The 25,576-nt window shown below is 44.5% G+C and overlaps 1 long non-coding RNA gene across 1 annotated transcript in view; it reads left to right on the plus strand.

Annotated features, from left to right (window-relative positions):
- Nucleotides 1–25,576, plus strand: part of LOC136792968 (uncharacterized) — a 124,969-nt gene that overhangs the window by 69,005 nt on the left and 30,388 nt on the right. The window contains exon 3 of the long non-coding RNA XR_010837621.1: nucleotides 11,470–11,605. This is a non-coding gene — a long non-coding RNA (uncharacterized lncRNA). The remainder of the gene's footprint in view (nucleotides 1–11,469; nucleotides 11,606–25,576) is intronic.

Consider the following 25,576-nt stretch of genomic DNA (forward strand, 5'->3'; position numbering starts at 1 on the left):
AGAGCACAGGGAAATGTAAGTCTGTTCCTGACTTTCAACCTTCAAATGTCTATTAGTTCACTTGGGCTGCCGTAACAAAATATCACTGACTAGGGCGCTTAAACAACAGAAATTTATTTCCTCACAATTCTGGAGGCTGGAAGTCCAACATCAAGGTGTCAGCAGGGTTGGTTTCTTCTGAGGCCTCTCTCTTTGGCTTGTAGATGGTCATCCTCTCCCTGTGTCCTCACATGGTCTTCCCTCAGTGTGTATCTGAGTCCTAATCTCTTCCTATAAGGATTCCAGTCATGTTGGATTAGGGTCCACCCTAGGGAGTTCATTTTAACTTAATTACCTCTTTAAAGGCCCTTTCTCTAAATAGTCACATTCTGAGGTACTGGGGGTTAGGACTTCAACATATGAATTTTGAGAGGTACAAAAAGCTTGATTGATGTAGCTTATTAAGAAAAAAATATTGGAAACCCTTAATAATAACTTGATTTATTTTGGCTGTAATATTTATTACTATAAAATAACAAACTTTATTAACACTTATGTGGAGAAAAGGGAACCCTTGTACACTGTTGGTGGGAATGTAAATTTGTGCAGCCACTGTGGGAAACAGTATGGAGGTTTCTTAAAAAAGTAAAAATAGAACTACCATATGATCTAGCAATTGCACTGCTGGGTATGTATCTGAAAAAACCAAAAACACTAATTTGAAAAGATACATGCACTCCCATGTTCATAGCAGCATTATATGCAATTGCTAAGATATGGAAGCAACCTAAGTGTCCATCAACAGATGAATGATACAGAAGATGTGGTCTATATATACACAATGGAATAGTACTCAGCCATAAAAAAGAATGACATTTTGCTATTTGCAGCAACATGGATGGATCTGGAGGGCATTATGCTTAGTGAAATAAGTCAGACAAAGGAAGAAAAATATTGTATTATATGACTTACATGTGGAATCTAAAAAATACAAAATCTAGTGAATATAACAAAAAAGAAGCAGACTCACAGTTATAGAGAACAAACTAGTGGTTACCAGTGGGGAGAGGGGAGGGGCATTATAGGGGTAGGGGAGTAAGAGGTACAAACTATTAGGGATAAAATAAGCTACAAGGATATATTGTACAACACTGGGAACAAAGCAAATGTTTTATAATAACTATAAATGGAGAATAACCTTTAAAAATTGTGAATCACTATACTGTACACCTGTAATTTACATAATACAGTATTATACATCAACGATACTTCAATTAAAAAATTTAATAACACTAACTGACTTCTTCCCATATGCCAGGCACTGCACTAACCATGTTCCCTGCATGATTTCTTTTATCCTTATAACCACTCAAGGAGAAAGGTAGTAATATACTTGACTAAAGATCTTACAAAAGTAGATTTAAACTCCTCATCCTTATAGCTTTTAGACAACTCTAAAACCAGGTCTCATTTACAAATTAAATACAAGCAAAATTATAAAACCAATAAATTTTAAAATAGAAATATTATTTAATGGAGAGGATAATGTTGTTTTGCTGAAATGAAATCACAGCTTATAACATGATTATGGAACTGAAAATGTGACCCAGATTTTTTCCAGATTGTTAACATTACATATATTGAGGGTGGGGTGGGGACATTGCTGATTCAGTTTTTCTACCACTTGTGTTCTGCTTGAAGCATCACTGGTGACTGGTCAGGGGGTTCTTCTTTCCTTGCTGCCTTCTTCCTCGACCTCCCTCATTCCTTGCTAAAGAACCAGTGAAGACAAGATAATTTCACAACAACACATGAAAGTTAAGTTTGAAGAGCTGTCGAGCTTAACAAGAAAACGTCATTGATACAGTCTGAAGAACCTGAGATATCTAAAATTTCGCAGCTATACGGAATCTGAAGATGTGACCCCACTCCTCCAACATGGAATGTGGATCCAGAGGGAAGAGATAGGGATGGAAAGAGACCAGGAAAGTAGGAGAGAAGAGAGAAGAACAGAAGATGAAGACTCCAGGTGTCCACCTGGGTAGACGCCATATGGACTGAGGGGTGACTCAGTGGAGAAAAGAGTGGATGTGTAATATGCTATCTTCTCTACTCTTCTGATGGGTCCCAGGTCAGTCTTTCAGGGAACACACGCCCCTCCCCACTCCGAGTTTGGAGTAACACAAGGCTGACACTTCCATGAACAGAATCCTATAATTCTTTGTGGCCTTCCCTCAGCCCCAGGACCCACTCACCCTGCCCCGACTTTTTAGTCTTTGCTGATTTGAAGAGTGTGCTTTTCTACACCCACAATGGAAAACACAAACTTGGGATGGAAATCATACCCCAGATGATCCAGAATATGTATTCATTGTGTCTTTTTTTTAAAAAAATTGAAATATGGTTGATTTACAGTGTTGTGTTAATTACCGCTGTACAGCAAAGTGATTCAGTTATACATATACATACATTCTTGGGAATTCCCTGGCGGTCCAGTGGTCAAGCTTCCACACTTCCACTGCAGGGGGCACGGGTTCCATCCCTGGTCCGGGAACAAAGTCCCACATGCCACGTGGTGTGGCCAAAGAAAGAAGTTTCCCGTTTCCAGACAATAACAATGTTAACAAAACTAATAATTACTTCTGTGATAAATAGTATAACATAAAAGTGTTAAAAAATAAAATATTCTTTTCCATTATGATTTATCATAGGATATTTTCACTGTGTCTTTTAGATGGATTTTCACTGATGCGAAAATACTAATAAATAAATAAATAAATAAGTAAAAATTACCCCAAAGAGTTATGGACCCTGGAGACTATATCCACGGACCTCAGTTTGAGAGTCTCAGAGTTTGCCTGAAGGAGGGTTGTTACCACGAGAGAGCACTAGCCTCAAAGATAGAGGGAGTGGATTGTAATTTCGTGGGGCCGTTCACAGGCTGGGTGACTTCAGGATTGAAACTTCAATCCTCTGGTTCTCAGTTTTCTGAAAAATAGTGGTACGCACAAAGTGGCGGGGAGGGGGCAAATGTGACCCCAAGGACACATCAGAGTGACCTTTGTCAGCCAGGGTGGGCTACACCAGTGGACGGCGTGGTATGGGACACTGTGGAGGGGACCACACGTGTGCGGTGTCGGGGGCTCATCCTCCCGTCCCAGGGTCTGGGAAGGGGGACAGCTGGAGGGGGCAGAGGATCTGACTCCTGTTGGGGCGCCTTCTTCTGTGATGAGGGGGAGGTGAATGGAATGTACCCCCGCTATGATGTTTGACTTTAAGGGCGAGGACACTGAGTGATGGCTCCTGCAGAGGGCCGTGCCGGGTGGGCACAGGAAGCCTGCGTGGTGCTCAGGGACCCCAGAGCCCAGCCTTCCTGGAGGGGGCTCTCCCTGCTAGGATAACCTGGGACAGAATTCTCCAACGAAGCAAGGGTGGAGGCCTGTCTTTAGGGCAGAAAGAAGGCTCTGGGGGCTCAGCTACGCACCTCTCCCTGGAGGCCACCTTTGAAGGCCCCATGACGTGCAAGGGTAAGCAGTCTCCTCCAGGACCTGGACACGGGTGAGAGCTGTGAGTTCACAGCTGCGTGGGTTGGGAGGGGCCCTTGGAGTTAAGTAAGGTGCCTGGAGTGGGGAGAGAACAAGGCAAGATGAGGCTGCAGAGGTGAGTGAGAGCCAGAGCCAGGTAGGCTAAGGGGAGGGTCTTGCCCTCACAGTGGGAGGTGGCCCCCTTGCATTCCACTCTTCCCAGCGTGGACAGGAGGGACGCAGGTCCTGGACTGAGAGCCTGCCTGGCCTCCTGTGACGGGCACTTCTTCCCCCTCCTCCATCTTCTGGAACTCTGGTGGGCTCTGCCTGCAGCTCCAACAAGGACCTGAAGGGGGCGTCCCGCCTCTCACTGTCACCCTCCAGTTCTCCAGCCTCTGAGGCTTTGCTGTCCGCAGCTGTCGGCATGGCCAAGTGCTGTGAGCATGTCTCGTGAATGTGCAGTGGGCGGGAGGGGGTTGATGAAGGGTTGGAAAGACAGGAAATTGCAGCTGGGACAAAGCCCAGAGGAAAGGCTTGGACACATATGCTCACATCAGGTGTGATGGGAGGTACCTGGAGACCAGTCTGCTGCACGCACCATGGAGTTGGTTCCCATTCCCCCAAAAGAGCGTGGCCACCCTCTCCCCTTCCTGCAGGAAGTCTGCTTCTCCCATGGCTGGAGCAGTTTCTTCCAGAGCACAGTTGCTGTCCGTCTGTCTGTCCGTTAAGTTAGAGGCTGCAGAACGGACTCTTCTAGCCGCCTGCTGCCCTCTTAATGCAGGGTGCATGTGAGACCCAGCTCAGAACAGTTTCCACCCCTAGCTGGCAGGGACCCAGGTTAACTAGGTGACTCTGGACCAGTACAACAAACTTACTGTTATTCCTGCTTGGTAATTAACACTCTTGCTGCCTGCTCCGGCAGCCGTCGTGAGAGAGATTTAAGGGAATATTTTAATCTGAAATCTAGCGGCAGAGAGATAAGAGTGGCGTGGTGAGGCTGGGCTGCAATTGACATGTTTATCGTCCGAGGCTGACCATCCAACGAGTGAGTTCTGCTCGTCACTTCAGATGGACAGCTAAACTCTCTGTGTGTATGATTTCAATTCCTGTCCTTCGCGGGGTTGTGGTGAATTAGCTTGGTGCCATTTTCTAAAATATCAAGCATTTTTATACATTAGGTATAGTGAATGGCAAATACTTGATGTAAAGTCTGCAGTTTTACTCCATAACCAGATTGTAAAATATGAACTGAATTAATCATAACTGCGAAGACTAATGGTACGTGTTCTCTTATTTTATCTTTAGTGCCTTTCAGATCATGTTTTAAAACCTTCCCCGTCTGGCGTTGGGAATGCAGCCGCGGCTGGGTGGTGGATAGCAAGAGGCAAAGGTCAGACCGGAGGCTGCACAAATATTGTGTGCTGGATTTATTGTTTTAATTAAGAGCATGGCAGTTCATCATAAACTGTTTATGGCGTTTCTGCACAGTGCAGCATTTTGAAATCAGCTGTTTTAATGAAAACATAATGTCATATCTGTCAAAGTTCTAAATATTTTGAAAGTGAAATATGGAAACAAGAACTTTGATTCTAGGCTTACCGAGATTAGCTCATTGAATTGCTTTTAAATCCCTTAAGAGGGTCACATCATGGGTACCGTATGGTTTCATGTAGGTGACTGGGGAAAAAAAAATTCTAGGGGGTTCTCAAGCTGGTTATTTAATAGTGAAAATACGAGTTGAAGGTTAATGTATTGAAAAACAAAACCATTACAGTTGGCGTTGGGGTTTTAGATTAAAGACGCAATAATGGGTGCGCAGGGGCCCTGATGCCCAGTTGTCTGGGGAGGCCTAATTGTGCCGAGAGGGAGCCGGGAGCCTCGCAGGGTAGGAGAGAAATGGAGGCGCCCCAGTCCTTTACCAGCGGTGAAGCTTCGACGTTGCCGGGTTTGCAACTAATTATTTACAATGACCTCAAAGATGATGAGGTTTCATGGACTTTTCAGGCTGAGCAGTTTGCAATCCTAGTAATTCCCTCTCATGGTCGCCAGGCATCTGTGTAGACATGTCAGCCGTCCTTGGTTACATTTGTTAGGGAGTCGGATAAAATATTTGTCTAATCTGGAAATTGTATTTTTAGCTGTACTCTCACTGGAAACAGAAATTAAGCTTGTCATTAGATGCCGGGCCACAGGAGTTGACTGAACAGGGTAATGTACGTTATATTCTGTGCTATACTTGGTCAAGTTTCATATATATCGTATTCCACATTATTTTATTAACTTTAATATCTGCACTTCCTATTACCAGACATGCCCCTCATTCAAAGCACAGAGGCACAGTTCTCTAATCAGAAGTGACAGGCTATATACTTTCTCTCAGCCATTACTTGGTAGCCTAGAGCAAAGAACTCTGTTTCCTTGAAAATGTTTTGAATTGGGTTATTTTTATTGAAGTATTAAAGTAATTCTTCAGATTTTAGGCTATTATTTAAGTACTTTTGGGAGAATACAATAACCTCCGGATTCTATAGGCTTTGTTACTTTAACAATCCAAGCTGCTAAATGCATCTTTTTAATGCTGGTTATATAAGTGTCTCAGAACTCATCTGACCAGCGGAAGCTAAGAGCATTCAGGTAATTATAGAAAATTAGTAGGCTAAATTAGTTTAGGAAAGCACAAAAGTATAATATTAAAACTGCTCACACCATCTAGGCCCTGCTGGCCAGATTTTCAGCAACGAATTAGCATTTCTGATTATTTTATCTTTGTGTTTTGGTAATTTGGTTGAAATAGCCAATAGATTGGTTAAGAAAGCTGAACTGGGCATGGGTTGGTGTGGTCTGAGAACGGACAGATAATTTCAACGCGAATTCCAATCCATGATGTTGGAGGCGGGGGCAATGGCAAAGGTTAGACTCTGCCCTGTGAGTTTGAGTAGGAAAACCCACGGGTGGATGGCCCCATTATTGGAGGCTTCTAGGGGGTCCCAGTTCCAGCCACAAGGAGGGTCTCACGGGCTACTTTCTGGAAGTGGCTCCATTTTACCAGCAGAGTTATAAAGAGGAGACTATTCCCATGCACTCCCTGAACCAGTGTGCTCATGACAGCTACGTGGCCAGAGTCTTACTGCACTTTGGATGCCCGGTGATGAGGGTGTCACCAGAGGTTTGAGGAAAAGGACTAGACTTCACTGAGCACTCAGCACTCACCAAGCCACAGTCTCGGGCATGTTGTCTTACTGAATCCACCTTGTATTGTCCTCCTCTCCTGCCAGCAGAGGCCAAAGAGAGGATCCCATCTGCTCAAGGCCAAATGGCAGAGTTGAGATTGGAACCCAAGTTCAGTGTCAAGATTCTTCCCCTTTGCCATGCCGTGCCATCTCCACTGAGCCCAGTGAGAAAGGTTCCACCTCATCTCTTCCCTCGTGTCAAGTCTCAAGGTGGTTTTGTTGGCAGTTGGTCATTTCATATGTGACTCAGAGATGAGAAGGTGTCAAGAAGCTTTCAGGAAGAATAGTATGTAATACATATCTAACCAAAACCCAAGAAAATCAGTATGAGACCATTGGAAAAATACCTGGATCCACGACCCCCCTCATATACCCATTAGAATTAAATTTCCAGTGTGGGAAAACAGACAAAATTAAGCATGTACTAAGTGCAAATCCAGGAACCTGCTAGATATCCTGGGGCATATTTGGAATTCATTTAAAAAAACAAAATTCTGGCCGGTAATCTAGGCATTCTGCCGTGGGATCAAGTACATGGAACCGTGAACTTCTGACTCTTGATAGGAATGTGTATACAAAAAATGTGGAAGTGTATATTCTTGGCAGAGGTGTTAAAGCAAATATGACAATGAAAGGCATGGAAAGCAGAAGGTTAAACATCACATGGAACCAGATGGATATCACCATTTGGTGACCACTCTGGATGCCACGGTTCTAGCCATTGAACCAGAGCATGTTCCAACATGCTGAAGTGCTGGCCAAATGGCTATGGCTGTTACTTCTACCAACCCACATGTGTACACTAACAGAGTGAGCTTTACAAATGCATGAAGTCTTATATCTTTACAATAACCTGTTAGACTGGCATTGGTACCCACATTTTACAGATGAGGAAATTACATTCCTTTGATCTCTTAGCCCAAGAGATCCAGTTAAACAAAGCACAGTTCAGTTAGAGACAAAGGGAGAAAATGTTTTTTTAGGAAAAGTGCTTGGAACGTCCTTTATTATGTGTCCTGCTTGGGAACTGACTTCCTTCTGCCGTGATGGACTCTCTGTGGAATGGTTTGTCACCAGGGGCAGAGATAGGGGTAGGCACCAAACCTTCCCCTCTGTTCTGCCAAATTTCCCAGCTCCCTTGCAAATACAGAGGGTGTGCCTTACTCTGGTCAAAGGATGTCTTCCAGGTGAAGGCATCAAAGTGACTGTTTGGCTACCCATGGCTCACTTCCTCTGCTCACGTAAGCCTCTGTTAAGAGGTGGGAACCACAGGACCAATAGAGCCTGGATCCCTGAGTCACGTGGAATGTAGACAGTTGTCCTATGAACCTCCCAGAAGCTCAGCGGGTTTTGTGAGAGCAAGAAAGTAACATTGTTGTGTTAAGCTACTGAGCTTTGTGGGTTGTTTGTTACAGCAGCACAAGCCTATCCTATCCTGGCTTACAGAGATCTCCAGGCACTGGCTTTGGCAGCTCCTCCCCTCTTCTCAGGGCGCAGAAGTAGAGGCTCCTCTTCCTCCTGCTTCCACCTGGTTGGCTTCCCATCCTCTTCGCTTTCGCTCAGGGATGACTGACTTTCCACGAAGCCATCTGTGATCTTTGTATCAGGGACGTGGTATAAAAATGAATTGTATTGCTTGTGTAGATGTCACCATTGGCTCCTCCTTGCTGAAACTGACTGTAACAAGTGGTTGGAGTTCCCACCAGAGGGTAATTTATATTTATGTGAGCTGCCACCAACTCCTTATTTCGTTTGCATAAACTACCCAGGACAGAAGAGGAATCTCCCCGGACCCTGTTTATCTTGCGAAAGTGGAGCTGGCTCCAGAGGGTGGATCCCTCCTCACATGGCCTCCCTCCATCCCTTTCAGCGATGAACAATCGGTCATCAGAAGAGGGGATTAAAAAATAGATTTATTGCTATTTCTAAAAGTCAGAACTAGAGGATGAGTAAACACAACAGATGTATAAGAAAGTAAGTAGAAACACTATTTTACAATAACATGTACTGAAACACATTTATGTACTGGAAACTATGAAAAATAGCTCTCTTTAAATGATTTAACATTTGCTCTTCCTTATATACAGTTGAGCTTCCAGTGGGAGAACAAAGATGCTCACAGCTCTCTTGGCCTTTGTGAAACTCCTCCTGAAAACCTTCTAGAATGCTTCATGAAACCAGCGCATGGTTTAGCAGGACTAGGGACTGTCCTTGGCACACATGTGTATGCATGTTGTCCTATCTTCCAATCTCCCCTACACAAGTGAGATCGCTACTGGGGTGCAGGGGATCCCCTGGCCAGAGTCAAACAAGAAGGTCATCTGGAACAAAGTCTGTTAATGAAGTTTTCCTTCTGGAGAAAAAGGAGAGAGTGCCTTCTCACCAGGATCCTGCACTGTGTCTGTGATTGAGCTCCTGGGAGAACTCCATGCTCAAGGCCACTCTGGGTTACTCATTTCTGCTGATGGCGGGGAACCAAAGCATTGGGTGGAGCAAAGCTAATTTCATAGCTTTGGCCCTTTTCGGAGGCCTCATCAGGTGGGCTGTGTGGTTGGCTGGATTGATCATATGGAAAAGGATTCTAATAAAACATCTTAGACACATTTCATAGTCCTTGGAAGCGGGTAATGTTTGTAGTTTCTTAAATGGTGGATTGTTTGGAAGGGTTTTGCCTTGGGGTTTTTGAGGACCTTAAAGACTAAGGTGGGTGTGAAGCTGGCAGAGTGAGCCTCTGCAGTGATGTGGCCCAGGGTTGGTGACAGCTACACAGTGTCACAACAGCATAGAAATGAGAAGCCCACTGACACAGGCGATGAGGATCTTCCTAGAACGGACTTCTTCTTATACGCACTGGCTGCTTGTTTTGGTGTCTGGGTGACTGTGTAGGTTTTAGAAATTTGGTGCAGGGAGTTCTCTGGCACGCCAGTGGCTAGGACTCAGCGCTTTCATTGCCGTGGCCCGGGTTCAATCCCTGGTTGGGGAACTAAGATCCCAAAAGACGTGGGCGCGGCCGAAAAAAAATTTTTTTTTTTTTTTGTCCAACCCAGTGATTGGGGAATGGTAAGAGAACAGCATGTTTGGAGCGGAGGATGGAGTTGAGGGCCCAGATCTCAGAAACCTTTGATACAAACCTCTTCTGGGCATAGCTTGGATACTGGAAGTATGGTTTTTACAACTCCTTCACTCACCCTTGGGCAACGAATCAGACTTTCTTTCCTTAAGAAAGTGATCTGAATGAAATTGGCATGGGATCACAAAATTCCCCTCAGAAAAGTAAGGACAGAATTTGCAATATTTAGAAGTGAGAGTTAGACTGTGTGACCTGTCATCTTTGTTTTGTGTACACCAAATCACGAACATGTATGTGTGTGTCTGTATGTGTGTATGCATGAGTGTGTTACCTCTGAGTAATTGCCAGATTTGGAAATTTGTGACAGGAAATTAGGATCACATAGGTGTGTGCTTGTCCTGCATACGTTGAATCTCTGGTTCCAGAATTATCGAACTGGCTTCTTTTTCTCTCCCGCAGTGGCACTGAGCAACCTCCATGCTAATGCAATATTAAGGACCGCATAATTAGCCACCTTAATAAATTTTTCCAAGATGGATAGGCGATGTTTGGCTTTCTTCAGAAGAAAACCTCCCTCTAATAGTATTCTGTGGGAATCTACGGCGAGAACAATGAACAGAAATAACTGGAAATATATTAAGATATATGTGCATATATTGGACATTAGCACCATACACTAAGCATACTGGGAATATGCTTCAAAATATTTCAAACATTGTTGACCTTTGTTATATAATCCTGGGCTCGGGGAAACATATTTGCATAGACTTAGCAATATATTGTAAATAACTACATAGGACAGTGTGTATTTTTCCTTAAGATTCACTATTATAAGCAAGACATTAAATTATGCCTATCAGACAAAGCAGCCGGATCTCTACATTTTTTTATAGCACATTCTATCGGGAAGACATCCCTGCTTCTGAAAAGCACATGCATTAACTGCCTGATTCATGTGGTGACATGTGGCATATCCAAATGCGTTATGGATCTCTCAGGAATAAAAACAACATAGCAAAACCATCACCTTGGGATGTTCATTGAGTGAATATTTTACAGACACACTCCTTTTATATTTATATAATAATTTAGTGTTATGACAATTTTTTTAGCAGAGTTGGCAGTTTTTCTTTTTTATAATGGTATTATATTTGTGAGCCTATTAAGTGCATATGGGATAAACTACAGAAAAAAAGTATTTTTCATAATTCCTCAGGGTGCTTGTAGCAAAAAAAAAGAAAAAGCATATTGGTTTAGAAAAATGTTAATAAAAGGTCAAGCAGAACTTTCCAGTGCTTAGCATGACAGCAGTGGCAGTTCTGAGGCCTTTTTTGAATTGTATATTGAGGAGACGTGGGGATTTATGGGCCTTCCAGGAGGAAAACGGCACCTAATGTCCTTTCTGAAAGCGAGACTGACCCTTTGCCAGGGCTTGTGAGTTTTCAACAAAGAATCAAAACAGCGTGTTGCTTTTCCCTCTTCATCCATGTCTCCTCAACAATGAGCCCAGGCTGGTCTCTGGCTTGGCCTGGGTCCCCAGGAGCTGGCAGCAGTGGGCTGCTGGCATTGGGGGCTGTGCACGGGCACCTCTCCAGCTGGACATCTTTCGAGGAACTTGGGAGCGAATGATAAAAATTGGGGTTCTTCTCCCCTTTTCTATCCTCAGCACAGTCGTCCCTCCAAACCAGAAGGACAAGGCAGGAGCGTCTGGAGGGCTGAGTCAGTGCCCACCCGCAGAGCAGGAGGGCCGGCCCATGTGGGACTCCCCCGACTCCCAATTTTTCCTGCAACTGGGACATCAGGTAAGAAAATGGAAAAATGCTGCATTTCTTAATATCTTTCTCTTTTTCCTTTCAAAGAATTTATAAAAGCACAAAAATAGAGCGTGGTTATTTGGGGATTTTTATTTAGCAGTTGCCTGCATTTTAGCATGTTTCAGGAAAACCTATCCACTGTGATTCCGGCCGGGCTCAAATTATACTTCTTCAAAATAGAAATGTTCTCTGTGAAGAAGTGGACAGGGAGCAAACGCCTTGGAATGGAGCCAACCTGGGTCCCCAGCAGCGGAAGCCCAGGTACCTAAGCTCCTGGACCGGCAGGACACACCCTCCTACGCCAGTTCATGGTGGCCCTTGGAAGAACAGGTGGAAGAAAGTCACGGGATCCGTAGGAAATGAATAGGTGATACATTTTCTCAGGATCTGCCTGATTGTTTGAGAGTCTTACCGGCTTTTGCATTCCATCGGCTCTGCCCTTATCGTATCCTTTCACAAATGACAGCAAAGGGGTTGTCAGAGCCCAGCCCTGGCTCCTTCCTGTGGGAAGATAGGGGCTTGTTTGTTGGGTGGCAGTGACTGGTCCAGCAGGCGAGTCTCCCAGGGCTGGGGGATGAAGCCTCTAGCGGGTCGTGGCATCTGAGCAGATGCCACACAGCTGTCAGGGCTATTTTCCACCTGTGATGTTCACTCTGGGATTCCCAGGTATGTCTTTACTCTGTGCCAAGCTCTCAGCTGGGTGCCCGGGACACCAGGGTTGATGAAGCATGCTGCCCTTGCCCTTGTGGGATCAGAGATGAATCCAGCTGTCACCCTGTGAATACTGATTTATGGCCATGGTGAAGACAGTGAGGACAAAGCACTGGGCATTGTGACATGTGAAATGGCAGGGCTGGGGCTAGGGGGAGGCCGCTGAGGCGGGGTCATCTTTATTTTAAAATTTGAGATTGTGCTCATATGGATTTTTTCGCATTAATTTTGATTTTTCGAAATACTGTACTTACCCTAATTGTGGAGTGTTTTGGTGCCCCCTTAAACTTTGTGGTGAGTGCCTTACTCTCCTCACCCTGTCCCTGTCCCTGTGAATTGGGGCGACTAGACCAGGCCTGGGGTGGGTGGAGAAGATGCCCCCGGGGAAGGGGGGTTGACCTGCAGCCAGACGCATGGCTATCACGTGACCAAGGAGAACATTCCAGAGAGAGGGGACACATGCACTCAGTTGTAGATGGAAGAGGGCTTGGTGTGCTCAATGCGAGGTGGAAGCAAAGGCAGGACGGGGGGCTGGGTGAGCCCCCAGACTTTCAGGGTAGTTTCCTCCCAGCAAAATGCCCTGTGCCCTCTGTCCGTGGCTTCCCGTGAGTGACACACTGCCCCTGGTCCCTCACCGATGCCTGGTTTTGGAGGCATGAGTAGGACGTGCTGGCAGCAGGTGTGGCCTTGCACAAAACAAGGTCTGCTCTGTGGTTCCCATGCTCTTCCCAGAGGAGAGACACGGAGAGGCCCGGCCAGCTCCTCTGGGCCACCAGGCACGTCCAGGCCAGGGAGTCCAATTAAGCACGTTCCTCCAAGGCCACTTTTGACCTGACACTGCTTGGTAAGGGGCCCTGACTGCCCAGCCTGGGCGGGCCTCTGCTGCCCGCTCAGCTCCGCGGGTCTGCGTGGAGCCACACAGTGCAGGGCGGTGCCCCGCCCGCTGCATCCTCCGGTGTTGCCTCCTAGCTCGGCTCCTCTTCCCCAGGCGCCCTGTGAGCTCCCCGGGGCCGGAACTGCCTCTTTTCCTTTTCTGGTGACCTCCTCAGGCCTGAGGAGGGTGAGGGTGCTGCAGGCTGTCTGGATACACCCGCCAATCTCCAGCTCCCCGGTTTTGTCCTTGGGTCCTTTAGTGGAACAGCTCGAAGGGGGGCGCTCTGGATTATAACGCGTGTGTCTCTCTTCGGTGAGCCCGAGTGTGGCGAAGGTCTCCGCAGGGGCACCCTCACGGCAGCGGGTGCAGGAGGGGCACTGCCTTCGTCGCATTTTGGCGCAGGCCTCATCCTTGTGTTTCCAGCTTGGGGGCTCGTCCCTGGTCATGGAAGCAGCAGGATGCAGACCCTTCCCAGAGCACGTGGCCTGGTGGGAACATCCTATGCTAATCCTGCGGAGTGGGTGTGGCTGTGTCGGCTTAGGAATCTCACTGCGGGGTAAAAAAAAAAAAATATGAGTCTATCATCTCAGTGTCTATGAAATGTGCCTCTCTACTTCCGAATCTGTGTCACCTCTCATCCCTTAGCCATTTTGAGACAGAGAGAGTTGAGGAGTCCCTGCTGGACATTCTTTTTTTTTTAAATTTAATTTTATTTTTAAATTGAAGTATAGTTGATGTACAATGCTGTGCCAATTATCTGCTGTCCAGCAAAGTGACTCAGTGATACACATACAGACATTCTTTTTTTAATATTCTTTTCCATTCTGGTTTATCCTAGGATATTGAATATAGTTCCCTGTGCTCTACAGTAGATCCCTGTTGTTTATCCATCCTACCTGCTGGACATTCTATTGCCACGTCCAGTGATGGTGGGGCCGCCTGAGTGCTGTGTGGGGACCCGTGGGCTCCCTGCGAGGACCCTGGGATGAGCCAGTGGAGAGGCCTTTTGAACTGGGGCAGCCTTGTACCCACCCTGTGCCCCCAGCCCCGCCTCCTTGCACAAGGGAAAGGAGGTACTTGGAGGACAGACCCTTAAATGGGGGGCTGCCTTCCCTTGCCCCTCAACCATGAGCCCTCCCCATCCTTCAGGGCAGAGCTTATCCTTCACCTGAGCATTCAGCAGGGACTCAGCCATCAGGCAGTTCTGGTCCCCAGGAAGAGGGGCAGGAGTCCCCCGGGCTAAAATTCTGGGCTCAGTGTGTTGCAGATAGGGGGACGAAGGGACGAGTACTGCTCTGGCCAGTGGCAAATGGGGCTTCTCTCAAACACGGCACAGCGATGTCTTTAGCCCTGGTTAATGAGGGGCTTTTGTGCTCATTACGTCATTAGAGTCTTGGGACAAGCCTTGGTAATTAACACCATCTCACAGATGGGGAAGCAGAGACCCAGCTTTGTCCAAATTTCCCCACTGCCAGGTGAGTAGCATGTGCTCAACTTCCCGCCCACCTGCCTCTGCGCTGCAGCCGTCCCCGAGGGCAGTTCTGACTCCGTCATGTTTTTCCCCAGCAGCACCTGGGGAGTGTCTTTCGGAAGGTGATTTGTCATGGAGGGAAGAGCCACCCAGACTGTGGGCATGGTCTTCTCTCCCACAGCAGATGCTCAGTGTGAAATTGATGACGGCACTTGAATTCGACCCGGAAATGCAGTGTTGCCTTTGGATATGAAACTGGGAGAGAAACAAGCCATTGGATTGTGTTTGCACCTCCCTTCCACTCTCCCCTGTGCCTTCCCATATTTAGTAAACACTTGTTAAGCGTCTACCACGTGCCAAGCGTTGCACTGAGCGCCAGGGCCGAGCAGTGGATGGAGATGCTCGCAGATGATGCATGTGTTCTTAAGGCGTCTTTTAGGTGAGCTCCTTTGTTGATGCAGCCAGAGTGGAAGGGAAAGGCCTTCTGACTTCATGCTGTGGCTGCCTGCATGTGGTGATGTCGTCCAGGCTGGGCTGTGGCTTTTGGTCAGTTGTGATACCTTGGGACATGTCAGAGCCTGCTGGTCCTAAGATGTCCGTGGTGGGCTCTGTGTGTCACTTCCTAGGAGACCTTTCCATGCCAATGCAGTGGGTTCTCATAGCACTGTGCCCAGGGAACTCTTTTGGGGATGCCCTTCTCTTAGCACATACCTTACTTGGGACAGATGGATTACGGTTAAATGGTTGAGGGGACCCCAAACGAGAGTCCCAGTATCTGTATCCACACAGGCACCTCCTTCTCTGGTGCCTTTGCATCTACTCAACCAGGTGATGCCCCTGGGCATTAGGGCGCTGATTGAACTCCTGATCTGCCTTTCACAAAAGAACCCCCCTGCCCCTATCCCGAGCACATGGTCCTCTAGATACACACGGAGCAGGCAGATCCAACTTTGGGTGAGGATGATGGAGATCACAAATTCTTCCCTGACCTTTCTGGAAACCCCTAAAAACTGTTTTTCTCATTAACGCTCGATAAGAAATCGTTAAATGGAGAACATTAGCAAATACCAATCAGCAAAAAATATTAAAAATTACTTATATATGAAATTAACTATTAACTTCATTCGCCTCGTAAATTACTGTGTTGACAATGCACTGACTTTAGAAAGACTCTAACGTACATAAACAGAGTGTAAATAGAATAGTGTCAAAGTACTGAAACATGAACTGTATATGAAAGTATTGGTTTGCATCTGCTAATCCCAAACTCCCAAACTAGCAGATGCAAACTAGTATGTATAGGATGGATAAACAACAAGGTCCTCCTGTATAGCAAAGGGAACTATATTCAATATCCTGTGATAAACCATAATGGAAAAGAATATGAAAAAGAATATATATATGTATAACTGAATCACAGCAGACATTGCTGTACAGCAGACATTAACACAACATTGTAAATGAACTATACTTCAATAAAAAAAAATATTGGTAACTGTATATGAGGTGTGCCTGTTTATCTGTATCGATTATCCACACAAATTCAGTACTATGGATGCAAAAAAAATTACTTGTAGTCTCACCTGCCATTAGTTTTTGGAGGTACACCCCTATAGGTTTTTTTTCCTATGTGTGTAGAAAACATAGCTACATTGTTTGTAACTTGCTTTTTATTACTTAACATTATGTTATGAACATCCCTAAATGTTATTAGGTACATTTGTATAACATTATTTTTAAGGACTCTATTGTATGGAGAATATATATAATTCTCTACTCGTCCATTGTTGGGCGTTGGATTTGTTTCCAATAGCAATGAACAACTTACAGCTAAATCTTTATACACATCCATAATTGATGCCTTTGGAAGTAGAATCTTTGGGTCATGCATTTTTAAGGATTTTGATAGTATTACCAAATTACCCTTCATAAAGGTTACCCAATTTACCCTATCATCAGTGGTGTTGAAACGATTCATTTCTCTCCTCCTTGAAAACACCATATATTATCAATTGTTTTTATCTTTAGCCATATAGGAGCAAAAATGATCTCTCATTTTTGTTTCAATTTGCAATGTCTTTGATTACTAATAAGGCTGAATATCTTTTATGTGTTTGTCATTTGTATTTATTCTTTTGTGAATTGCTGCTCAAGTCCTCCATACATTTTTTTCCTGTTGAAATATTTGTCTTTGTTATTCATTTGTGAGAAAGCTTTCTAAATTAGGGGCACCATTAACCTTCTCTCTGTTATATATGTTGAAAATATTTTTTTCCTGGTTTTGGTTTACCTTTCAATTTCAAAGTTGCATTTTTCACATATGGATATTTTAAATGCACAATTCAAATCTAGCTATCTTTTATCTTTCTAGTTTCTGCCTTTGGAATTGCTCTTAGAAAGAGCTTCCCCATTACAATTTATATAAATGGTACTTCTGTAGTTTCACTTAAAATCTTTAATTCCTATAGGATTTGTTTTGATACGTTGTGTGAAGCAGAGCACTGATTTAGTTTGTTTTTTGAATGAGTGGTAGAATGTACTCACAACTTCATCAATTAGCCATCCTTTTCTCACTGATATAAATGCCTTTATAAATGTATGCATATTTGTTCACTGTTTTAATTATTGTTGTTTCCTGCAACATATTTTAATACCTGGTTGAGAAACTTTCTTTTCATTTCTCCATTTCTCTTTTCCTTTTTTAAAAAAAAAATGTTTCCTGAACAGTGTTTTTACTTATTCATGCTTTCAAATGAAATTGGAAATCATTGTGACAAAATCTCAAAAAATTTTGATGGAATTTGGATTGGACTTGCATTAAATTGCAAGATTAGGTGGGGGAAGATTGACATGTTGACAGTACAGAGCCTTTCTGTCCAGGAGCTAGTGTATCACCTTTCATTATTCTCTTGGGCACTGTTTTATGCTCACCCATCATTTCCTGTAATATTCTTCATACAAGTATTACACATCTAGAAATAATGTCATTAAGAGCCTTAAAAATTAATTCCCTTAATAATTCCACCTTTAGTGATCAGTCTTAACAATGTGAACAAAAGTCTATGCATAAAGATTTCAGTCACAGCATTATCTACAAAGATTTAAAATCAGAAGCATTTAAAATGAGCAATAATTTGGGGATGGTTAAATCACTTTTCATACAGTCACACGTTGAAATACTATGCAGCCCCTAAAAAGATATTCATGAGATATTTATGGAAATTGTTCTAGTTGAAACGTTACATAGAAAATCAAGATTGAACATTATATGGACACTTTAAAATGTTGTATGTACAGCTTCTACATGCATTGTAGGATGGTCACAGAATAAGAGAAAAATGTACTAAAATGTTAATAGGAGCGGTTAGATTTAGGAGAAGGGTTATGGAGGATGTATATTTTTAATCTGGGGTTTTCTGTACTTTCTCACTTTTCTGCACTTCGTATGTATTGATGCCCTAACTGGAGCAAAGTGAACGTTTATGGGAAGTGAGTCTGCAGACCGCGCTTGCGGCTCTGGCAGGCAGGCAGGCGAGTCAGGCGGCGCTGACAAGTGCAGTCCCGAACGCGGCCGGAGGGTGGCAGTGTCTGCCCGCAGACCCACCGCGCGGCCCGCTGACCTTTGTCAGCCTCGGCGGCCTCTCGTTTATCACTGATCACAAGAGTGGAATGAACATATTTACTTGTGTTTTGCTTTCCACTTATAATATCTAGTGGCATGGGAGGGAAATGAAAACAATTGTTCATAGGGGAAATTTATGAGCTTCATCTGGCTGCGAGATTTCCGCAGTTGCCCTGCGCCGCCCAGGGACTCGGATTGCTTTTCGCATCTTCAGGCGAGGAGGCAGGCGCGTTTCCATCTGCCGAAACGAGCTTTAGTGTTCGTCGTCTTGGGTTTTAGAGGCAGTTGCCTCTGAGCAGCAGACTTTTCCTGACTCCTTTTCCTTCCCCTTGAGTTTGAGAGGAGCCCAAGGCTCCCCCTTTGGGGCTCTCACGTCATCTTCTGGGGTATCAGAGTGGTCCCCACTTCAAGCCGGGCCCTCCAACGGAAGTCCAGATTAGTCAGGATTTCCCGACTATCCAGGGATGTTCTAAAATTCCTTCCCCTCAGCGAGCTGGGGTGCGGCTTTGCCGACCCCTCACGAACCTTAGGAGGCCTCTCCAAAGTCATGATATGGGGGGATGGGGTGGAAGTGGGCCAGTCCCTGCCCCTGTAGTGCTGGCTGCATCCTGAGACCTGTTATCTCATATCCAGGGTGGAGGTTGGGGAGCCTGGGGTAGTGACACCTGAGAACTGAGGACTGTGCCTGGGCGGAGGTGGGACGGTTGGGGGAGGGGTGGGCTTCCTCCCTGTCCAGCAGAGAGCAGAGCAGCAGGATGGAAGCTGCTGGCAGTGACCAAGGAGAGGACAAGTCAGTGAGTCTGTGAGGTCTTCAGATCCCTTGAGCCTCAGGCTCATGGAACTTGCTCCTAGGAACCTGGAACCAGCTCTGCCTGAAGCCCCACCCTAGGCAGGAACGTCCAGGGACTGAGTTGATCTGTTGGCCTGGTGACCAGCCTCCTCCCAGGCTGTGGGCCACACCCAGCCTGGCCAGAGGGTGCCAGGGGCTTACCCTCCAGGTGAGGCTGGGAGGGCTGTCCAAGGAGCTGGGTGTACAAAAAAGAAGCCAGGCTGGCTGTACCAGGGACACGTAGTAACAGAAGCGTAGAAGAAGGAGGTGTTAAAGCCACAGGAACTACTGACATGAGCACATTACTAGTGTGCTTTGGTGTGGAGACTTTTGCATCACTTGATGCACGTGAGTGCGTGTGCGTGTATGTGTGTGTGTGTGTGTGTCTTTGTGGGGTTGCGTGTGCGTGTATGTGTGTCTTTGTGGGGTTGCTAATATTGTCTACAGTTGGAAAAATTGTTCATGATTATAATGGATCTGGGATTCTGTTTCTTTTTCTCCGTTTCCTCCCTCCCTCTTTGGATCCCATGAGGGCAGAGCTCGCAGGGTCTTAGCGCCCGGCCAGTGCAGCCTCATCGTGACTGGGACCCCTCTGGCTCTGTGCCTGCAGGGGTGTGACAGTGTGTGGTTGCTGCAGTGAGAAGCATCAGACCAACAGGTGAGCCTTTGACACCAACTGGCCAGCACAAGGGCCTTGTTGGGTCTTGTCCAAGACGTACCTCTGCAGCCGCACCCCCAGCACCCATGAGTAGGATCTAAGCATCCTTGGGGCTATCTCTGTATCATCACAGAGGGATCAAGTCTTCATTCAGCCATAGCTGGTTGCCTCCAAAAGGGAAAAAGGGAAACTGATTCACTCTCTGTCTTTGAGTGAATATGCAAAGACCCCATGTTGTCATTGGTGAGGACCCTGATTTTACATTTGCTGGTAGACAGTGGTCTGGTTCTGTCTTGGTGTCTGTCACCCACAGGACCCCCCCTCAGCTCATGACAATCTACCTCATTTTCCCAGCAGTCTTACGATCAGATTACTCAAAATTGCACAGCTTTATGGCATAGTGCTAAACTCCAAGACAAGCAAATACCCAGATAATGAACAATTATTTATGACAAATTATTACCTTTACATATAAGATGAACCGTTTCTATTAAGTTTGCTAAAGGTGACAACCCCTCCCTGAAAATGGGTGTACGGGTTTCACGTGGAATTGGACGAGTGCTGGCGGGAGGTTGGGTCTGAAGTGTGCTGCATCTGTACATGCTCTGCGGGCTGTTCCGGAAGCTGCATTTACAGGCTGCGGGGAGCCTCTGGCCGATGGGGTGGGCAGTTCGCTCTTTTCACAAAAGGCAGCCGTACTTGCATCCCAGCTTGGAACTGGGCAGTTTCCATGAGGCTTACCACTTTCTCCATCTTCCTTGAATATGTAAGGATGAAAGCACGAAAGAATGTGACATGTTTCACTAATTGCATTTGCATTTAAGTGTTCAAGATAATATATTATTTGAAACTGAACTTTTCTTAAATTAGTTATGGACTCACTAACGTATGTTTTGGTTATTTCACCCCATTTCCACTGTTCTTCTTGTGAACAGAATCGTCTCCCAGCTAATTATAACATACACTATTTCCCCGGCAGTCTTACAATCAAATTATTCAAAATTGCATTTCTTTATTGCATCTTGCTAAAACCCAAGACAAGCAAACATCAAGATAATAAACAATTATTTATTGCAAATTATTACCTAATATATAAGATTAACAGCTTGTAACTATTAAGATTAATACATGTGGTAAACTGTATTTATTATACTTATTTTATAGCAAATATCTTTGTATAAAACATATGTTTATGTATTGCAATTAATGAGAAAAAGTGTAAGATTAACAATTTATGTTGGGTTTTGTTTTTAGATTTATGCACACTGTAAAACTTATTTATTGCACTTATTAAAAGTATTTAATGGTGGACTTTTAGATGCTATATTTTTAATGTGCAAATATAAACTAAAGGAGTATTAAATTACAAAATGGAAAATTATAACCGAAGTCAAAGAATCTAACTATTTTCTGCTATAAATCTGCTTTAAAAAGATCATCACTGGAATTACTGAATCTTTAAATAGTGGCCTTTATGGTACATAATGAGTTCCGATGAGTTATCCTTTGAAAGGCTTTTTTCATCATTAAACTAAACTCAACATTTTGCTCTTAAAGATAAATGTAGCTAACAGCACAAACAGTGGAATCGTTTTGTTTTATGACGAGAAGTTGAAGTAACATTGGAGGGAAGAGGTGCATGTCCGGACAGGTCCCCTGAAGATGAGGGAGGAGGACAGGCTGGCAGCAGAGGCAGAGGCTGGAGTGGGAACAGCTGGGCTGAGAGGCAATGGGCATCTTGGGTGCCGAGGGGGAGAGCCTCATCTTTGCCACCCTGGCTCGCCTCCCAGGGTGGAGACAGGGGCAGGTGTAGCTGGAGCCATTTCTTTGCCACAGAATTAGACAGTGACGCATACAAAGGTGGTGGTGCTCAGACTATGGAAATAGCAATGAGGCACTGGCTGAGCATTTCTTGCTTTCCCAGGGTGCAGAGGCCCCACTGCTTTGCTAGGAGGGGGAGGGGTATTCCAGAAGGTAGAGCAGAGGGGCAAAAGAAACCCCTTGGGAAAACCTGCCCAAGTTTTGGGCCACTCATTTTCAAGAACTTGGAGGAACAAGCAATACAGATAAGTAATTCCTGGGTTTTCTATGGAGAGGAATCTGCTCTAGCCAAGGGCTGCTGAAAACATGAAGCAGTGTGTGTCCTGCTGCCTATCCCTGGTTCCCGAGTCTGGGGTCTCATCTCACCCCGGGTGCCTGTGGGTCCCTGAAGAAGCTGGGGTTGGGGTTTGAACACAGACAGCAGAGACCCCAGACCTCAGTGCCTGTGAGCTGCCCTGGGACCCCAGACATGTCCTTGTTCCTCTGGCCTCTGGGAGGGGATTGGCAAAGGGGTACAGGCCTGCCTCTTGCATGCTGCGTGGAGGGGATTGGGGAGCTCTAGGGGGTGTTGAGCAGCTTTATTCTCACCTGTGCTAATCCTTCTTAGGAAGACAAAGAAGGAAAAGGTGGAGGTGGGGGTGGGCCAGAGAGAAGGGAGAGAGGAGCTTCCAGCTCCCCAAAGCCGCTCAGATCTGTTTTCCCTGGTGGAAATTTGGAAAATCCATTCTGCTTACTCAGAAAGCAAGTGTTCATTTTCTCAGCAGCTTGTGTTATTTTATTTCAGATGTTGAAAGTTTTCCTCCTGCCTCGCCCCGAAATAATTATTTCATTAGTAGTGAGGACACATGCAAAACTTCCTTGAAAAAGTGTGTATAAAACTCTGTCGTTTTATGAGAAGCATCATGGGTGCAGTTTGGTGCTCTGGTCCCGGGGCGCACCAGTAGGCATCCCAGGGTGCCTAAAGGGAGGTTGGTGGTGGGCTGTTGGCTCTTCCTCCAACCAGGCTGCCTGTAACAGAGGGCAGGCTGGCAGGCTTCCATCTCTGCTGGGTTCCCCAACTCTCTCATAGACGTTCATTTATTAGCCCACCAACTCCCTCATTTATTCATTTGTTAATGAATCAACTCATTTGTTCATTAATAAATATATCGGTCAGTTAATTTAGCAATTCCCTCCCTCCCTCCCTCCCTCTCTCCCTCCCTTCCTTCCTTCTCTAATTCCTCATTGGTTCATTTAGTAAGAAGTGTTTCTGGCTGCCTCCTGGGAAAGAGCGCCCCGCTAAGTTTTTAGGGTTGCGGCGCTGGTCAGAAGTCTTCATCAGAGTTCCTCAGCGATGCTTGGTCTCCACTCCCAGAGACTCTGCTCTTGGAGTTTTCCCTGGGGACCTCCTCTCCAGCGGTTCCCATGCCAGGGGCTGGGGCCCACGCTGGGATCATAGCTCAGGGAACATGGGGGCTTTGGCTGTGGAGGGGTTGGTAGCAGAAAATCCACTCTCCAGAGGAAGGATCCATGCTAGACCTTATTTTCCTCGGGAGTCTAAGGAATTAAATTTTCTCCGGTGCTCCTAAGGGTTTACCACAATTAGAAGATTCAAACTCCCAGTAATAAAAGATGCTAATGTTAACAGCAAAGTGATCTTATTTTAACCCACCAAATTTGTCAGTGTTGTTTGTGGACTTGATGGTATGTAGTTAGAGGCAAAGAAACAGCAGCACGGCTGGCTGCCCCGGGGGACAGGAGGGCGGTGGGGAGGAACAGGAGAAGTTACCAGGAGGGTAAAGTACAGTTTCTTCTGACCTAGGGAGACCCCTCTAGGGGTTTATCCTGAGGACATTATTACAAATGAGCATAGCAATTTACTATAGGTGTGTTGTTACAGCATCTAGTATAAAAGAAAGGTACTGATGAAACATATATGTTTAACCAGCAGACTAGATGAAATGAATGATTTAAATGCAGCAGATGGGTGCAAGAACCAGGGAAGTTGGAATGGTGAGAACCAGGAGTTAAGAGCTGACTAAAATTTGGTTTCTTTCATAGAGAAAGGACACATTCGTGCAAGGAGGAGAGGTAGGGCGGAGGAAGGCAATCCTCACCTCTGAGATTGTTCCCTGTTTCCCTGCAGGGAGTGGTCCTGGGCTACTCTTGGTTTTTCACGTTCTGCTAATTCACTCAAGCAGTACATTTCAAAAGCATTTTGGTGTGCACAGCCTTGAATGCCACAATTCTACTTTTAGGAAATGTCTGCGGGGAATAATCTTAAATGAAAACAAAGAATCATGTACAGTGATGTTTACTGCAACTTTATTTTTGACTTATTATTATAGAAAACTAAAAAATGTACAAAAGTAGCATGAACAGAAAAACAGACCCCCATGTACCCATTCCCCAGATCCAACTCCCGGGCCCCCTCCTGTCCCCTGGTTTACTGAAGCAAATCTCAGGTACCCTGTTACTTCCTCCATCGATGATTCAGAATGCATCTCTAACAGATAAGGACTCCTTAGAAAAATATAAGTACAATAACTTTATCTCATTTTAACAAAAATTCCTTCATATTGTCAAACATCCAGGCAATGGTCAGTTTTGTCTCATAATCTTTTTTTCTCTTTTAAGCTGTTTTTTGAATCAGATAAGTTCCATCCATTGCAATTGGTTGACATAACTCATCATTTTTCATCTCTAAGTCCCCACCTTCTCTTTCTCTTTTTCCCTTAGAATTTATTTTTATTTTTATTTTTTTATCCTTGGAATTTATTGAAGGAACTGGATGAATTGTACCATTTCCTGCGGACTTGATTTTGCTGATTGCTTTGTTTTTGTGTCACTTATGTATATCCTGTGACTTTGTCACCAATAGAAACCAGAGATATTTCCATATAGCATTATAGCTATTGTAGGTGTCTCAAACTATAATTTGTGTTCATCTCTATTTAGAAATTATTGGATCTGCCACTAGACCTTGTTATTTGATAAGCAAATGAATATGCACATATAATGATATCTTGGGTTTTGCCCATTTAAAAAATTTGACTGATTTTTTTTAAACTGATGCGTTTTGAGAGTTCTCTCTATAGTCTAGATACTAGTGCTTTTTAAGATATACTATATTTTCTGGAACTTGTCTTTTCATCTTCTTCACATGGTCTTTGGAAGAGCAAAACCTTTTAATTATGATGAAGTATACTTTATCAATTTTTCCTTTTATGGATTATGATTACCTATCAAGTCTAAGGACTCTCTGCCTAGCCCTAGATTCTAAGATTTTTCTCCCATGCTTTTTACTAGTTTTGTAGTTTTACATTTTACATTTAAGTCTGTGATCAATTTGAGTTTATAAGTGTTAAACTTAGATCAATGTTCTTTTTTTGGTTGTTTTTTGTTTTTGCCTATGGATGTCAAATAGGCTGTATCTTTCCTTCATTAGATTGCTTTTTGTGCCTTTGTAAAAAAATCAGCTACATACAAGGTATGGAAGCAACCTAAGTGCCCATCAACAGATGAATGGAAAAAGAAGATGTGGTATATATATATATATATATATATATATATATATATATATATATATGCAATGGAATACTACTCAGCCATAAAAAAGAATGAAACCTTGCCATTTGCAACAATGGATGGACTTGGAGGGTATTATGCTAAGTGAAATAAGTCAGACAGAGAAAGACAAATACCATATGTTATCACTTATATGTGGAATCTAAAAAATACAACAAACTAGTGAATATAACAAAAAAGAAACAGACTCACAGATACGGAGAACAAATTAGAGGTTACCAGTGGGGAGAGGGAAGCGGGGAGGAACTCTGGAGTAAGGGATTCAGAGTTACAAACTATTATGTATAAAATAAGCTACAATGATATATTGTACAATATAGGGAATACAGCCAATATTTTATAATAACTATAAATAGAGTATAACCTTTAATAATTGTGAGTCACCATATTGAAAACCTGTAACATA

This window comes from Kogia breviceps, chromosome 18, assembly GCF_026419965.1.
Source record: "Kogia breviceps isolate mKogBre1 chromosome 18, mKogBre1 haplotype 1, whole genome shotgun sequence".
NCBI lineage: Eukaryota > Metazoa > Chordata > Mammalia > Artiodactyla > Physeteridae > Kogia > Kogia breviceps.